At 43.9% G+C, this 18,282-nt stretch overlaps 1 long non-coding RNA gene across 3 annotated transcripts in view; it reads left to right on the forward strand.

The window, feature by feature from the left end:
• LOC137341663 (uncharacterized) overlaps positions 1-18,282 on the forward strand; it is a 100,921-nt gene that overhangs the window by 69,022 nt on the left and 13,617 nt on the right. The window contains exon 6 of one of the 3 annotated variants that reach the window (XR_010967083.1): positions 1,046-1,942. The exons of the other annotated variants lie outside the window; for them this stretch is intronic. This is a non-coding gene — a long non-coding RNA (uncharacterized lncRNA). Of the gene's footprint in view, positions 1-1,045; positions 1,943-18,282 lie in introns of those variants that run through there. 3 annotated transcript variants of the gene reach the window in all.

Here is an 18,282-nt window from a genome sequence, read left to right on the forward strand (position 1 = left end):
GACCATCGTTCGCAGCAAATTACCTAGCTTTCAAGAGAACAGCGTCCACGACACCACACAACCCTGCCACGGTAACCTCTGCAAGACATGCCAGATCATCGACACAGATACCACCATCACACGAGAGGACACCACCCACCAGGTGCATGGTTCATACTCCTGTGACTCGGCCAACGTTGTCTACCTCATACGTTGCAGGAAAGGATGCCCCAGAGCATGGTACATTGGCGAGACCATGCAGATGCTGCGACAACGGATGAACGGACACCGCGCAACAATCGCCAAACAGGAGGGTTCCCTCCCAGTCGGGGAACACTTCAGCAGTCATGGACATTCATCCACCGACCTTCGGGTAAGCGTACTCCAAGGCGGCCTTCGAGACACACAACAACGCAAAATCGTCGAGCAGAAATTGATAGCCAAGTTCCGCACCCATGAGGACGGCCTCAACCGGGATCTTGGGTTCATGTCACGCTACACGTTACCCCACCAGCGAACAAATGTTATCTGTTTTTAATATAATGGGTCATTTGCTGGCTTTCTCTGCCTTCCGGATGTTTCTGCCTCTCTCTGTTTTTTTTCCTGTTTGTTTTTTTGTTGAATGTGTATTCGGGGGTTCTGCAGGTGACACCTCTCTGTCTGAACACGGTGATTGCCTTGGCAACGGGCAGTTGCAGGGGCATTCTGTAAACACCATGTATTGTTCTATATGTATAAATGCGTAGGCTTCGAGGAGCTCCTGAACATTTACCTGAGGAAGGAGGAAGCCTCCGAAAGCTTGTGAATTTAAAATAAAATTGCTGGACTATAACTTGGTGTTGTAAAATTGTTTACAATTGGTATTAATTGAGCAATGCTCATTTTTGCCAAAACTCCTAAACATGCTCCAGGAAGCAAATAGTTAGAATCCATGTTATTTTGTGGATTTGCTAGTAACGATTTTTTAATTATTAACTGGTAGTTAAGTGGTAATTAAATGTGGAAAGTGCAAATTTACTCAGGATCTACTTCATTCTCACATCTTATTAATTTCTCCTATTTAAAGCTGGCATTAAGGGAGCCAGCAGAGTGCTGGTTGTGAGCAGAGCCGAAAGGATCAGTCTTTGGATGAATTCTGCAACATGGATATTACACTGAGTCATGTCTGTGCTAGATAATTTGGAGGAGGAGCAGCAACAGCAGCACACCATGGTCTGGGAGGTTCGAGGCGATAGGGGGCAGATTGATAGGACCGGTGGCTTACCCGATGCAGTATGAGTACCACTGATGTAATCAGCTACCCAGACATCAGTGAGAAACATTTTGTGAGGAGACTCCATATCAACAGAGGCGTGATCTCAGACCAGGAACCAGACCTTTAGCCATGCAGCTAATCCAGACGACACTTTCAAAGGAATGGAAAGTGACCAGTACCCTTAGCCGCTGCTTCTAGGCATCAACAGACGACATCACTCTGATGAGCCAGTACCCTGTTCGTTGTTGCATCACTGTGTAACCAATGCCTTCTTCTGCCATGTGTTGGCAAACATCAAGTTCAACAGTGACAGACAGCACCAACTGAAGAGGCAGAGCCAACATTATCAGTCATGGAGCATTCCCTGATCACAAAGTGCCATTGATTGTACTCACATCAACATTCAGGCACCTGCAGGCATTTTCCTCCCTTTTGTCAACTGAAAGGATTAAAAACATGCATTTCAAGGAAATTAAGGGTTCTCCAAAAGTTTAAGAGGAAGATACATCTGGAAAGGTAGCTTTTAAACATTTGAAGCAGAGGAAGATACAGGATAACGGGGAGAGAACAGCACAATGGGATTAGATTTCAATTGCTCTAGCAGAAAGCCTGCATGGTGCTGAAGGGCCTCCATCTGTACTATAAGGGCCTACAACTATACACATTCGTGAGGCAGAAATCTAATAAAGACCTTCAGTCCTCCTTAAATGTTTCTGATGTTTACTTTTTAATTTTGTTTTCAATACAGTAATTGTTTAACCCAATTTGTTTTCTACTTTGGCTCTGAATTTCTGGGGTGGGGGTTGTCTCGATCCACCATAGTAACTTCAGTGGGAGATTGACTGGAACCTCTGGAGAAATGGCGCAAATGACAATTTTCAACCATTTATGCCATTTCTCTGGGGGTTCCATCAATGAGGAGGACCCTGTGGAAATTCAGGGCCAGTATCTATTAAACAATAATAAAATAAATAACAAAAAAAAACCAATAAGCAGAGCACCACGTTACTGAACTTCTGGTGTGCTGAATGGGTTCTGCTTCACTTTACTTTGTTAGGATGAGGCCCTGCTGCATATCCAAAACTGTGGGCTGTTCCAAAAACAACACAGGATTGAGTGGTGGGCTCGGCCTTATCTCTGTTTTGGGGATTTATTGATGGTGTATCAGATTATGAACAGCTTTTGGTGATACTTTTTCCAAACAATTAAATAAAATGAGTAGAACTGATATTTCGAGTTTGAATTGATGGAACCAGGCAAATAAGATTTGGGCTTCAGGATGATTTTGGATGGTGCAGATATTCATATGGTTTTCTCCTTCACAGCAATTAAAACACCCGAGATGTGAAAAAAAAAAATTCTTTTTCCAATCTTCCTGTCATTGGACTATCCTAATTTATTTCAGAAGCTCCATTTAGTTACTGATGTTATGCAACCATTTTGCACCCAGCAAAACCTCGAAAACAGCAATGAATTGAATGACCAGTTGATATGTTTATGGAGCAGTTGTTTGAGCGAGGAATGTTGGCCATACATCAGCAGAGTTTCCTGCTGTTCTTCAAATAGTGCCATGGGATCCTTAATATCCACCTCAGCCCCTGAACCTCTCATCCAAAGGACAGCACCACCTACAATGCAGCACTCTCTCAATGTCAGTCTCAATTATGTGCTCAAGAGTGTGGCTTGGACCAGAATCTTCTGTATCAGAAGCAAGAGTTCTACCAACTGGGCCAATGAAGACTGCTGCTTGTTCTGTTGAATCATCATTTTACTGGCCCTATGGATAAGATAAGGCATTCCCTTCACACACTAGTGCCCTGTGCCTTGGAACGTTTTACTATGTTAAAGGCACTATATAAATGCAAGTTGTTGTTGTGTCCTAATCACAGGTATATTGTGACAAACTCTACTTATCCATAGGTTTATGAAATGAGCATGTGTGTTACATGCCAAATATTAAAAAATCTGATCCAAAAATAATCACCAATCATTACCAATCATGATGTTGTAGTTCTTTTATTGTGTAAAATGTTAATTGCACAGCTACACGCTGAAAGGAGGTGTTTATTCAATGTAAAAGTGCTGTTTTCACCCTATCCAAAGACACAGAAGAATTGTCGGAAGAGCAATCTGGAAGCTTGGATGAGCCTCAGACTGTCCCTCCTCCTCTCCCACGCTGTACCTTGAACACCTCCGTTCTGAGCTGTTGCAGATACTAAAATATGTGTTTGCCACTTCTCAGCTAGGTCTCATGGAAAGCAGTCTGACTTTGGGAAGACCGATGGCTCCATTTATTTTGGTAAGTGCATCTTCTTATGAAACACAGAACAGCCTCGACATCTGATGTCACTCCGGTTGCCTAGTTTCCAGCTTCCGGAGAGCTATGCCAAGGAATTGGGGAAAGAGGAGAAAACCAGAAACAAGTAAAACAAGCCAGTTACAACATGCGGTCCAATGTTTACAGCATCTTTAAGTAACCTCAGCTGTATTAAATTCGCACATAGGTTTTCCTTTCCTTCCCTTTCACGATTCTGATTCTGTTGAGATTGTTTCGCTGTCTTTATTCCTAGATCTAGTTCAGGAGTGACCGTAACTTCTAAATCAGAAATCTTTTCTGACATGTTCCTTCCGGCGAAATGAAGCTGCAGGATACAATTCAACAGTAGGGATGAAGGCATCTCTCTGGAGGCTGCCAGTAGGCAGTACACGGGAGGTCTGTGTGCTTGCTGCGGTAGACTGATAGGCTGATGGGCCCTGTACACAGCAGCCTAACACATCTGCTAAACAAGTCATCTGGAAGCCTGCCCTCTTTCCTGCAAAAGTTTCAGCTGAATTAACACAGAACCTGTAGTTGAAGAGCTTCAGAGAGCCCAGAGAATGATCAGTGACAGGTTTAACAAGATTATAACTGCTAAATCGCCTTTCTCAAATGTACCTTAATAAAGACTGAAGGTTTATATAGGCTTCTAGTGTCCCCACGGCAACATCTTTTCTATCATGTTGCCATAGGGACAGTAAAGGCCTTAATAAACCTTCCGTGTTCAAATACATACTCTCCCTTGAAGCAGGAACAATGATCTGTCGAAATACGGCTCCCGAGAGTAAAAATTAAGATGGAATCTTGTCCAAAAGAAATGAAAAATGATCAACCTAATTAAAAACCTACGTGTGATTGTAATGTTTTCGTTTTCAGACTGTTTGTTGCTTTAAAAAACACTGAGCTGACAATGTCTTGCATTGCTGGAGTAGATAATGTACACAGCTAACAGAGAATGGAGGTGACCAGGCTGTTATTGTTAAGAATTCCATTGTTAGCTATTATTTGTTTAGCTTTGTTAGCTTTTGTTCTGCCACAAAAAAACGTTCAATGAAATGTGTATTTGATAGGATTTTCAAATGAGTATTTTTATCAGGCACAAACTATTTTACTTGATAGGGTGGGAGGGGAATCTTAAAACCTATCGTAAAGGCTTTAATGCGCCCCTTCCTGAGGTTAGTTTTAAAATATTAAACATAATATATAAAACTTTCCATAATTCAGCTTCTTACAGTTTTTTTTCCCAAGGGGATGCCTAGCAATGTTGCTAGATCCTAGAAATGACCTGACCACATGCATGATTACTGTTCCTATTTGATTTTTGTTTTCACATAAGGTGTACTTTCATCCTCAGATAGGAACTGCTTTTTGGGAATGTGCTTTTTCTAGGATTTTGATTGCCATACTCTCAATTTGTTAATAATTAAATATTTGTTGATCTTTGCCTGCAAGAGTAGGATGCCGATCCTTTCCAATAAATTAGGCTCTGCTCAATGTTAGCAGCAGCCACAACCAAAAACACACCAGAAACTGGACACTTAAACAAATATCCAGCCATTTTATGTCATTACATCAAATGCTTCCCAAATCCTTCCCACAACTCCATGTTTGAATCCCTCCAATCTGTAGCTCCTGCCACGGTACTGAAACGGCCCTTATAAAAGTCACAAATGGCATCCTCTGTGACAGTGACTGTGGTAAACTATACCTCCTCATCCTTCTCAACCTGTCTGCAGCCTTTGATATGTTTGACCATATCACCCCCCTCCAACGTCTCCCCTCCATTGTCCAGCTGAGTGAGACTGCGCTCGCCTGATTCCATCCTTACCTATCCAGTCATGACCAGAGAATCTCCAGCAATGGCTTTTCTTCCCACCCCTGCACCGTTACTTCTGGAGACCCCCAAGGATCTATCCATGGCCCCCTCCTATTTCTCATCTACTTGCTTCCCATGTTCGGCATGGGTTCGGCACTGCTACGATGGCAATGACGGAAAATGTATGATTTCATACATCATTATTTCATAATTTGAAGATGTATTCAACGATTGGCAGAAATCTCCTAAGTGACAGTGACTGCTGAGTAACGGACAGAATGGATCCCCGGCTGATTTGCTGTTCCCGCCTGCCCCAAATATGGCAGAAAGCCTGTGAAAAATCTGGGCTTCATTATCAAAGCTCACACCTGAACAATGGCCACTTGGGCAAAGTACTGGAACTGCAACCCAGTGAGGAATCAATGCCTCAGGAGAGGAGGGGTTTGCAGAAAACCTGCAAAATAAAAAGCAAAGAGGAAAAGGTAGGAAGCTACGGGCAAGGCGGATATTTTTGACATAAAAAGGATAATAGGTTTGTGGAGTAAGTTTCCAGGGAAGGACACTGAAGTGAAGAAAGCTAATATGTTTGAGCGACGCCATTTATGCCGCTTTTCCAGGGTTTCCACAACTCCTCCACTGAAGTTATGGTGGATGAGCAGGAGAACCCCTGTGGAAATTCATCCCCAATATGTAAGTCAATCTAGGATATAAAGACGGACTAAATGGGGCAGACTTTCCTCTTGTTGCATCTGGACGTATTGGATTGCCTGTGTGCAGGACATAGAGGACAACTGAGTGGGAGGAATGGCCTGTGACAGCAGCAACCCAGTTTTACTCTATGGGTTGTGCCCAGGCAGTCCGATACACCCAGCTGCTATAATGAGAACATCCATCCCAAAGTGTAGTGAGCTATTCTCTGACACAATTACAAAAAGTACATGTAATTATGGATGGTCAAATGTTTGTGGAGAAATGTCGGGGCCGATTTTCCTCTCAGGGCCCCCACTGAGCGCTGACAGACGAAGTGCACTGGAGATATCCTGGGTGCAATCCTGGTACTGGCCCACTCCTCTGGTTGGACTTTACGCTGGGATCAGGGGTGTGGGTAGGGTGTGGAAGCAGGAGCGCAGCTGCAGGCCTGAATGCTCTTGGCTGCCAGCATCGGGGCCTATTGGTGATAACTCCACAGCCTCACAACCTTCTGTGTTAAAAAAAAGTTGCCCCTGTCCTAAATCTCTTACATTTAATCTGATATCTATGTCCCCCTTCCTCATAACAGCCAGCATCCTAGTGAATCTAAGCTTCCCCCTCTCTATTGCCTGAACATCCTTCCTACAGTGTGGATCCCAAAACTCTACACATTGCTCCAACGGTGATCTTACTGAGGTTTTATTTAGATTCACCATTACATCTCGACTTTTATATTCTACACCTCTTGCCATAAAACCCAGTGGGGTAGAAATTCATTGGCATCTGGCTTCGGGTGCAAAGGTGGCAAGGTGACCTCAATGTGCGCCCGAGGCCGACCTGAAATTGAACTGCAGGCCTTATCTAAATAATCTGGGTGAGCTTCTGGCTCCTATTGCACCTCCACAGGTAGGCCGCCCTTCTGCAGCAATGAATTTCAGGCCGCCAGCCTCACCGGCAGCAGCATCGGGTAAGTGACTGCTGCTCCTCCAGGCTCCACATCAAAAGAATTTTTTTAACTTACCTTTCTGGTGGCAGCCGCTTGCTAGGCCGCATGCACACCAACAAAACCTGAGCAGAGCAGGCCCAGCACCTATTCCACTCAGTGTAGCTCAATTTTCAAGAAAGGGTGATAAAACAAGCATTACTCCCTTCATGTAAGGGGCCTAACACCTGTTTTAGATGATCGCCCCATACACTTGAAAAATTGCTCAACCCACTATCGGGTCGGATGTCTTTCAGGTATCCTTGGGGCGTAGGACCTTGGACAATAGAATTGGGCCTTTTTGCGCCCATTTTACTCCTGTAAAATGAGCATAACAGGGTTAAATTTCTAGGCCATTATTTCAGTAATTTTTCTTGTGGCCACATCCATTTCAGATGCTGCTTTGAAGGTCTTGTGAACCTTAACTTCTAAACTCCTCTGTTCTTCCACACCAACCAACTTTCCCCCAAAATATAATTATTAATTTTTAAATCAAAATGTACCACCTCACATTTATACTCCTTTATACACCTCACACTGATATCGAATTCCATCTGCCACTCATCAATATCCCCATGCTGCATCCTTTATTTATGATGCCACCTATTTTGGTATAAATTACTGCAAATTCCTCCTAGGTCAAGTAGTGAAAAAAAATCCCAAAACGTGACAACCCCAGAGTATCACCAGCACTGGCAGTCTGGGGAGAGGACGTGTCCCAGTGGAAGTGCGCCAGGGCTGTCAGGCCTCTCCCCACTATACCTATTAGGCCTATTTTCCATCAAGTGACGGCCATAAACTCACCCAGTTCTTATGTATAGGGACAAGTAGATGCAATACTCTAATGTGGTGCAACATAACCTCCCGCAAGAAACACAAAGTGCACAAAGAAGCTGTGGGCCATTTGCCAATCCAACAAAGTGGTGGAACAGGTGAAACACCATGAGACATGAGCTTCTTTTCTGTGAGCCACCCACCTTCACCCTTCCCATAGCCCCCAGACTGCACCCTCCCACAGCCAAAGAGATCCAGGACTGTTGACTGACCCCAGACCCCCATTGCTCACACCAACATCCCAAGAAACAGCACACTACCCAAAATCCTCCCTGACATACTCTCCTTGCCTGACCAGAGTCCTCTATACAGTGGAAAAGATATTGAATCTGTATGACCCCACATAGTATATAACTACAAGTACCATATAATGTAATGCGTCATTATCCAAAAAAGCATATCGACTTTACTAAATTCAATAAAATCATCTTTATACCATATGTAGTATATAAGGAAGGAATATATGCCATTATTGGTGGCCAAAGTAGGGGTCTTGCATTATATATGAGTAAAGACCAGTGCTGTGGTGGGCCTCACTCTTGTGTTTGGTTCTTGGTGCAGCACAATTGCATTTGGCTAACAGAATACTGCACTCAGAGCTGAACACAGAGTGAGTCCCAACCACAGAATCTTGAGCAACATTTCTCTATTTTACTAGTATTGAATGAATCCTTTATTGGCCACTCAAGGAGCCATAAATAAGAACTAATGCAATATAGAGGTTATCCTGTGTCTACATAGCATGAAAGTTTCCAATTCTCTTTGGTTGCCAGGGAATTCCCACAGGGATTATCACAGATGACACCAAACAATTTGCAATTCCCAGTTCCAGGACTGGATGGGAGTCAATTAAAAAATCAATTTTGTTGCAACCACAAATACCGTTTCAACAGAGGGTCAAAGGTCAGTTGATATTACCAGAAGAAAGCAATGTGGGTTGTAAATTTCTGCTTCTTGTTTCTGGATGATCCCAGGGCTTTCTTTGCAAAAGCATTCCCGTGTTGCCAAAAAGTTTAGTTTATTGGTATTAATGTACTACAGACAGAGATTACCTGTGGACATCATTCCCTATTAGGAATGCCAATTGAGTATAGCAAGCAAAGATGTAAATTTTCTTCTGGCTCTCTGCTGGCCTCTCTCCAACTCCTGATCTGCTCTCCCTCTGTCAAGAATTCAGATATGTTTAAAATGCTTACATAATTTCTGTATCACTAACCTTACTTGCAAGTCACTTTACTCATAATCTGCCAAAGCGCTCTTGATTCAGGAATTGTCCCCTTGGATTGGAAAATTGCCAATCTCGCTTCATTATTTAAGAAGGGTGGGGGAGAGAAACAAGCAAATTATAGACCTATTAGTCTAACATCTGTGGTAGGGAAGTTAATAGAATCTGCCATTAGGGACAGAGTGACTGAGCTTTTGGAGAAATATAAACTGATCAGAGAGAGCCAGCATGGATTTATAAAGGGTAAGTCATGTCTAACTAACCTAGTCGAATTTTTTGAGGAGGTCACTAACGTGGTAGATAAGGGAGAGTCTATAGATGTTATTTATACGGACTTCCAGAAGGCATTCGATATGATTCCACACAAGAGACTGTTAGCAAAGATGAAAGCACATGGAATTGGAGGCAACCTATTGACATGGTAGCGAATTTATTAGGAGGTAGGAGATAGAGAGTAGGGATAATGGGTATGTACTCCAATTGGCAGGATGTGACTAGTGGTGTCCCCCGGGGATTTGTACTGGGGCCTCAGCTTTTCACTATATTTATCAATGACTTAGATGAAGGATTAAAGGGCCGTATATCCAAGTTTGCTGATGACACTAAGTTAGGCGACACAGTGAGCAGGGAGCAGAAAGCTGCAAAGGGATATTGATAGATTAAATGCGTGGGCAAAACTGTGGCAGATGGAATTTAGTTTTGGGAAGTGTGAGGTCATCCACTTTGGGCCCACGAAAGATAGATCAGAGTATTTTCTAAATGGCGAGAAGGTAGGAACTGTGGAGGAGCAGAGAGATTTAGGCGTCCATGTACGGAAATCACTAAAAACTAGTGGACAGGTACAAAAAGTAATTAAAAAGGTTAATGGAATGTTGGCCTTTATCTCAAGGGGACTGGAGTACAAAGGGGTGGAAGTTATGCTACAGTTGTATAAAGCTCTGGTTAGACTGCATCTGGAGTACTGCGTTCAGTGCCGAGCACCGCACCTCAGGAAGGATTTATTGGCCTTGGATGGGGTGCAGCGCCTATTCACCAGAATGATACCAGGTCTAAAAGGTTTAAATTATGAGGACAGGTTGCATAGACTAGGCTTTTGTTCCTTTGAGTATAGAAGATTAGCGAGTGATTTAATTGAGATGTCTAAGATGATTAAAGGATTTGATAAGGTATAGTATAGTATGTCAAAGCACAGAAGGAGGCCATTCGGCCCATTGTGCCTGTGCCGACTCTTTGAAAGATCTGCCCAATTAGCCCCACTTTCCTGCTCTTTCCCCATAGCCCTGTAAATTTTTTCCCTTCATGTATTTATCCAACTCCCTTTTGAAAGTTACCATTGAATCTGCTTCCACCACCCTTTCAGGCCGTGCATTCCAGATCATAACAGCTCTCTGAGTAATCCTCGTGTCGCCTCTGACTCTTTTGCCAATTAACTTAAATCTGTGTCCTCTGGTTACCGACCCTTCTGCCACTGGAAACAGTTTCTCGTTATTTACTCTATCAAAACCATTTATAATTTTGATACAGAGAAACTATTTCCTCTGGTGGGGGAAATCCAGAATAAGGAAGCATAACTTTAAAATTAGAGCTGGGCTGTGCAGGGTGAACTCAGGAAGCACTTCTTCATACAAAGGATGGTAGAAATCTGGAACTCTCTCCCCCAAAAAGCTGCTGATGCTAGGTCAATTGAAAATTTAAAAGCTGCGATTGGTAGATTTTTGTTAGGTAAGGGTATTAAGGGATATGGAACCAAGGCGGACAAATAGAGTTAAGATACAGATCAGCCGTGATCTAATTGAATGGTGCAGCAAGCTCGCGGGGCTGAATGGTGTACTCCTGCTCCTATGTGCCTAAAAGAATGATTTCCATTCCAAAAATGAATTAAAATCATTGAATTGTTAGCTTGCTGCGCTCACTGTTCCATGTGCTGTCGCCACTGTTACTGTGAACCAGGTGGGAGCAGGACATTAAGATCAGGAATTAAATTATTTTAATTAACCATTAGAATGGCAGTCTGAACTTTTTCTTTAACAAAGTACCTTGTAAGTAACAATAGTGATGCAGAGTGAGATACCATTTCAAACATACAAGTATTTTAGAGAGAGTGGGAGCTAGCGAGAAGCCAGCAGGAGACGATCAGAGATTAGAAAACTTACATCTTCGCTTTACAGCAGCAGATCAGAAATCTGAGAGAAACTCGAGGTAGACAAAGAGGTGGAGAGGGGAATGGCAGAATGGGAGCCTGACAGAAGGGAGCAGCGGACTGGAAACAGCAGAGGTAAAGCCAAGGGTTTCGCTGTAATGTTGAACCTCATTTTACACTGGTCATGGATTTTTTTGGGGGGGGTTTTGGTCTGCAAAGTAAAGTATATATGGGAAGCTTTATATGGCAAGTATATATGGTGAAAAAACGAAATGTGAAAAAACAAAGACTTGCATTTATATAATGCCTCAGGATGTCCCAAAGCACTTTACAGCCAATGAAGTACTTTTGAAGTGTAGTCACTGTTGTAATGTAGGAAACACGGCAACCAATTTGCACACAGCAAGCTCCCACAAACAGCAATGTGATAATGACTGGATAATCTGTTGGTTGTGGGATAAATGTTGGCAAGGACACCAGGGAGAATTCCCCTGCTCTTCTTCAAAATAGTGCCATGGGGGCAGACAGGCTTTGGTTTAACATCACATCTGAAAGACAGCACCTCCAATAGTGCTGCATTCCCTCAGTATTGCACTGTGAGTATCAGGCTAGGACTATGCACTCAAGTCCCATGGAGTGGGACTTGAACCCACAACCTTCATGATTCAAAAAGGTAAGAGTGCTACCAACTGTGCCACAGGTGGATCGAGTTTGGATTGATGGTGGAGTAGGGAAGGAGAGGAACGATGTTCAGTCTTCTCCTGAAATCTAATTTAATATGAACACATTTATTTTATGTGGTTAAAACCCCTCCATTGTGTGACTGAGTACAGGATGCTGTGTACAGACTGTTTCAGTTTCTATTGAAAACTAAAAAAAATTCAGTTACACAAAAAAGCAGATTGAAGATATTTTAGTTTTAAGCAAGGGATCCATGGGAAGTGCTTTTCTCTTTCAGATGCTGACTGATCTCGGTATTTGTAGCATTTTCTGTCTGATTTTAGATTTCCAACATCACAATCCTGATTTAAATTAAGGTTGGGATTAAGATTTAGATCGGGACTGGGATTCCGATTAATTGATACAGTGTTGGTGTTGGTGGGAGAGGGCTGCTGGGGTCACAGGTTGCCCTGAAAAATAAGCACCCAGCTTCCAAACTGTCATTGGGTTTTTAAACAGTTTACTGTGTTGGGCTTACGGGCAGTTCAAACAGATGAGCAGGGCTGGGTTCAGGGACAGTTTGAACAGGGCTGGGTTCAGGGACAGTTTGAACAGGTCTGGGTTCAGGGACAGTTTGAACAGGTCTGGGTTCAGGGACAGTTTGAACAGGGCTGGGTTCAGGAACAGTTTGAACAGGGCTGGGTTCAGGGACAGTTTGAACAGGGCTGGGTTCAGGGACAGTTTGAACAGGGCTGGGTTCAGGGACAGTTTGAACAGGGCTGGGTTCAGGGACAGTTTGAACAGGTCTGGGTTCAGGAACAGTTTGAACAGGGCTGGGTTCAGGGACAGTTTGAACAGGAATCATACCTAGCTGGAGTCATACCTAGCACAAAGGAAGATGGTAGTGGTTGTTGGAGGCCAATCATCTCAGCCCCAGGACATTGCTGCAGGAGTTCCTCAGGGCAGTGTCCTAGGCCCAACCATCTTCAGCTGCTTCATCAATGACCTTCCCTCCATCATAAGGTCAGAAATGGGGATGTTCGCTGATGACTGCACAGTGTTCAGTTCCATTCGCAACCCCTCAAATAATGAAGCAGTCCGAGCCCGCATGCAGCAAGACCTGGACAACATCCAGGCTTGGGCTCATAAGTGGCAAGTAACATTCGCGCCAGATAAGTGCCAGGCAATGACCATCTCCAACAAGAGAGAGTCTAACCACCTCCCCTTGACATTCAACGGCATTACCATCGCCGAATCCCCCACCATCAACATTCTGGGGGTCACCATTGACCAGAAACTTAACTGGACCAGCCATATAAATACTGTGGCTACGAGAGCAGGTCAGAGGCTGGGTATTCTGCGGCGAGTGACTCACCTCCTGACTCCCCAAAGCCTTTCCACCATCTACAAGGCACAAGTCAGGAGTGTGATGGAATACTCTCCACTTGCCTGGATGAGTGCAGCTCCAACAACACTCAAGAAGCTCGACACCATCCAAGATAAAGCAGCCCGCTTGATTGGCACCCCATCCACCACCCTAAACATTCACTCCCTTCACCACCGGCGCACAGTGGCTGCAGTGTGCACCATCCACAGGATGCACTGCAGCAACTCGCCAAGGCTTCTTCGACAGCACCTCCCAAGCCCGCGACATCTACCACCTAGAAGGACAAGAGCAGCAGGTACATGGGAACAACACCACCTGCACGTTCCCCTCCAAGTCACACACCATCCAGACTTGGAAATATATCGCCGTTCCTTCATTGTCGCTGGGTCAAAATCCTGGAACTCCCTTCCTAACAGCACTGTGGGAGAACCGTCACCACATGGACTGCAGCGGTTCAAGAAGGCGGCTCACCACCACCTTCTCGAGGGCAATTAGGGATGGGCAATAAATGCTGGCCTTGCCAGCGACGCCCACATCCCGTGAACGAATTTTTAAAAAAAGGTCTGGGTTCAGGAACAGTTTGAACAGTTCTGGGTTCAGGAACAGTTTGAACAGGGCTGGGTTCAGGAACAGTTTGAACAGGGCTGGGTTCAGGAACAGTTTGAACAGGTCTGGGTTCAGGGACAGTTTGAACAGGTCTGGGTTCAGGAACAGTTTGAACAGGGCTGGGTTCAGGGATAGTTTGAACAGGTCTGGGTTCAGGGACAGTTTGAACAGGGCTGGGTTCAGGAACAGTTTGAACAGGGCTGGGTTCAGGGACAGTTTGAGCAGGTCTGGGTTCAGGAACAGTTTGAACAAGGCTGGGTTCAGGAACAGTTTGAACAGGGCTGGGTTCAGGGACAGTTTGAACAGGTCTGGGTTCAGGAACAGTTTGAACAGGGCTGGGTTCAGGAACAGTTTGAACAGGGCTGGGTTCGGGGGCAGTTTGAACAGATGAGCAGTAAACCGTTAAAAAGTCCCAAGAGCAGATTTTCCTGGGTTTATCGGATAACCTTGGCACTGCGAATATTGGAAAATTTGGTTTCAGCGCCCGATTTTCGTTCCATTCCATTCCCATATCGAGTGGGTTCCTTGCCGGGAGTGCACTCTGACCTTCCCGATTTTCTGATATTTTTCTCAATGCACCTGGGCACGGTGCAGAAAGATCTCCCCATGTGCTATTCGGCGATATATTTCATTCCTCCTGACGTGAATGATTGTTTAAGTAAATCATAAATAAGCAGAAAGAAGGCCAGAAAAAACAAGACATTAATTTAAATATAATTTTCAATATCCAAGCACACAATTTTTAAAACTTGAAATTTGTAGTTTAATCTTTGATTCTGATTTTATAAATCAAAGGTTGATTCCACACCTGAGAGCACATATTTTGGTTCCAACGCTATCAAGCTACAAATCAGTCTTTTAAAAATCTGGAATTAATTGTGCCAGTGAATCGAGTTGTACAAGTTTGCTGCTCTGATTAATTCTGCGAAGTCTCCCACCCTCCACAGCTGGATTAATGTCCTTGGCCGTTACTTCACTAGTTAAGTGGCTGTTAAACCACTTGAGATGAGCATTATTGCAGGTGAACGCTGATTGGACAGGTTTTTGCCAGCAAGGCAAAGCAAAATCAGAGAATGTTACAATCCAGAAAGAAGCATTCGGGCCATAATCCGTGCACCAATGTGTTTCCCGTAGTCTAATCTCACTCTCCCACTTGCTCCTCATATCCTTTAATGTTCCTTTTTTAAAGCAACTAATAAATAAATTTATGAACTCCATTTCAACAATAGTTTGTAGCAGAGAATTTCACATACTAACATCCCCTGGGCAAAATCATTTTTTCTAACCTCCTATAGGAATTTGTCTTTAGGATTCTTTTCCTTTGAATGAGCTCACCCAGCAGAAAACTGAAGTCAAAGGCATTTCTTTTGATGTTGTCAGAATAAGCGAAAAATGTCAACATTAGCACCCCAGTTTCTAAAAGCCGAAATCCTCCCCCCCCACAGAGAGGTGGTGGGCTATTCTCACATTGACCTTCATGTATGAACTATAAAGGGGCACAAGACCAGCGATCCTGGCCCTGATCACTATCCACTGATCCCTGCTCACATGGTTAGGCTCAATCAGGATCCTAGCCATTTCCCTTCCTGTTTAACCTACAGGCATGGAGGACAATTTGAGCTCTCTGGGAGGGGAGTATGTTCCGTTTTTAGAAAATGGGATGTTAACCTCGTGCCTATTTTAATGGCTTGGAATAGAAATGCCATTGACATCCATTTCTGCGGGGTGGAATGGTTCACTGTCAATGATTACGCCTGAGGAATGTCGACTTGGGTGAAGTAGCAGAGGGCTCCTGGTGGATCGCACCCAGCCTTGGTCAACACCCTCAGGAGAAAAGGGACGCAAGGTCAGTATTAGAGAAGTGCTGGGACAGAAAATGTGGATCTATTGGAAATAGACATTCAGCACTAGGTCCAGTTACCTCTTAACCTGGAAATAAAACCACATGTTTTGACATAAAACTTACTGGTAACAAAAGGATAATATTAGCGAAGGATACATATGAAGTATTTAATAGCTCTCGAGATATATTTAAATTATCTTATGAATTTCTTCTTGGGTGGTGTGTTATAAATATAGCATAGATATATGCAATGATGGAATTTCTTACTTTGTACTCAGTCCTCCCATATGATACGGTCTCTGTCATCCATCCCTGTACTGCTCAATAATCTGCCATACGGGAAATTGCTCTGTTTCACTGAAGGGACTAAGCTTTAATCACCACCAGGTGCAAACACACTTCCAGTTTGCTATATTAACTGGTAAGAGGGATGTCAGCAGACAGCCAGCAGGAAGTGAACATGCCCCAAGGAAGCTAATGAGCACATTGTGAGAAAGATACCAGCTCCGAACTCAGAGACTGTATTATCATTAAGATTTGCCTTGATGTATCAGCCTAAAGCCCCAAGGTCTCAGCTTTGTCACTGAAGAGCAGGTGGCATTAGGTGTGAGGTCATTAAAAAAATATAAAGAGTAGAAAATTGCTCAAAAGTTGTATTTGAAACTGAATTAGTGATGCACTTGAAAATTCACTAATTACTGAAGTTTCAATACTTTTAATGAGAATGCTCAGTGAAGGGCTGGGATTCTTAACGTAGGGTCCTACCGTAGGAAAGAAGCTGTGATATGTAAGGAAATAGGGATTAGATGATGTCTAATTAGGTGACGTCAGATTCCACATGTACGCTGATGACACCCAGCTCCACCTCACAACCATCTCCCTCGACTCCTCCACTCTCTCTCATTTGTCACACTACTTGTCCAACATCCAATACTGGATGAGCAAAAATTTCCTCCAACTAAATATTGGGAAGACTGAAGCCATTGTCTTTGGTCCCCGCTGCAAACTCCATTCCCTTGCCACCGATTCCAGCCCCTCCCCTGGCCACTGTCTGAGGCTGAACGAGACCAATCACAACTTTGGCGTCCTATTTGACCCTGAGATGAGCTTCCGAACACATATCTGTTCCATCACCAAGACTGCCTACTTCCACCTCCCATCACCCGTCTCAGCCCCTCCCTCTTCATCTGCTGCTGAAACCCTCATCCAGGCCTTTGTTACCTCCAGACTGGACTATTCCAACTATCTCCTGTCCAGCCTCCCATCTTCCACCCTCCATAAACTTGAGCTCATCCAAAACTCTGATGCTTGTATCCTAACTTGCACTAAGTTCTGTTCTCCCATCACCCTGTGCTTGTTGATGCACATTGGCTCCTGGTCTGGGAATGCCTCAATTTTAAAATTCTCATCCTTATTTTCAAATCCATCCATGGCTTCGCCCCTCCCTATCTCTGTAATCTCCTCCAGCCCTACAACCCTCTGCAATCTCTGTGCTCCTCCAATTCTTGCCTCTTGCGCATCTCCGATTTTAATTACACCACCAGTGGCGGCCGTCCTTCAGTTGCCTAGGCCCTAAGCTCTGGAATTCTCTCCCTAAACCTCTACGCCTCTCCACTTCTCTCTACTCCTTTAAGACACTCCTTAATACCTACCTCTTGCCATCTGTCCTAATACCTCCTTATGTGGCTCGGTGTGAAATTTTGTTTGATAATCGCTCTTGTGAAGCACCTTGGGACGATTTACAACGTTAAAGGTGCTATATGAATGCAAGTTGTTGTTGTTGTTGTTCAGCTTGAGTTTTTGGCAGTGATTAGTGAGTTGATGTCTCTCTCCAATGTGACATTGGAGGGAACTTTTGCACTATTGATTTTCTGAAAAAAAGAAACTCTGGGTCAAACAAAGGGTGTCTGTATGAGACTATTGACAACAGTCTGTGCCACCCAGGAAATGCCAAAGATACTTGGGATTTTCATTAGAGATCGAAACTACAGTTTGGCCGACTGACCACAGCTGTTCACCTGCAGAAGAGCGACACTTCCAACTGTCTCCTTTGTCTCTACTTTCCAAATACATCTTTTAGCAGAAAGTTTGAAGTTTAAGACCTACTCCTGCAGTGGTTAAAGAGAGGTTCTGATGATCCCAGTAAGTGTGGGAAGCCTGGGTGTGAATGTCGGAGGAGGGTGAGGTTTGAACTTTGGTCTCCTGGCCCACAACGCAGAGCACCAAAGTATTGCTAAATTAGCTGCATCACCCGATTGCCGCAAGAAAACCTACGAGTTGATGTATTGTATTATCAAACTGCCCTGAACTAGTGCCATAGGTGATAACACATTGATACATTAACATGCTGAGTCACCTGGCTGCCCTGAACTCGGGAATTAATTTACATGTGCTTAGTAATTCACTGAACTTCATCTTTGTAGCTGAGGTACAACAGCTGCTGTCAAGCCGATTTACAATGCACTACTGCTTATACAGGCAGAGGGCTGGGCCATTACAGTGCTTTAGCAAAAAAACATGTGCAGCTATCATTTATCTTGTGTTCAAT

This window comes from Heptranchias perlo, chromosome 2 (assembly GCF_035084215.1).
Source record: "Heptranchias perlo isolate sHepPer1 chromosome 2, sHepPer1.hap1, whole genome shotgun sequence".
NCBI classification, from domain to species: domain Eukaryota; kingdom Metazoa; phylum Chordata; class Chondrichthyes; order Hexanchiformes; family Hexanchidae; genus Heptranchias; species Heptranchias perlo.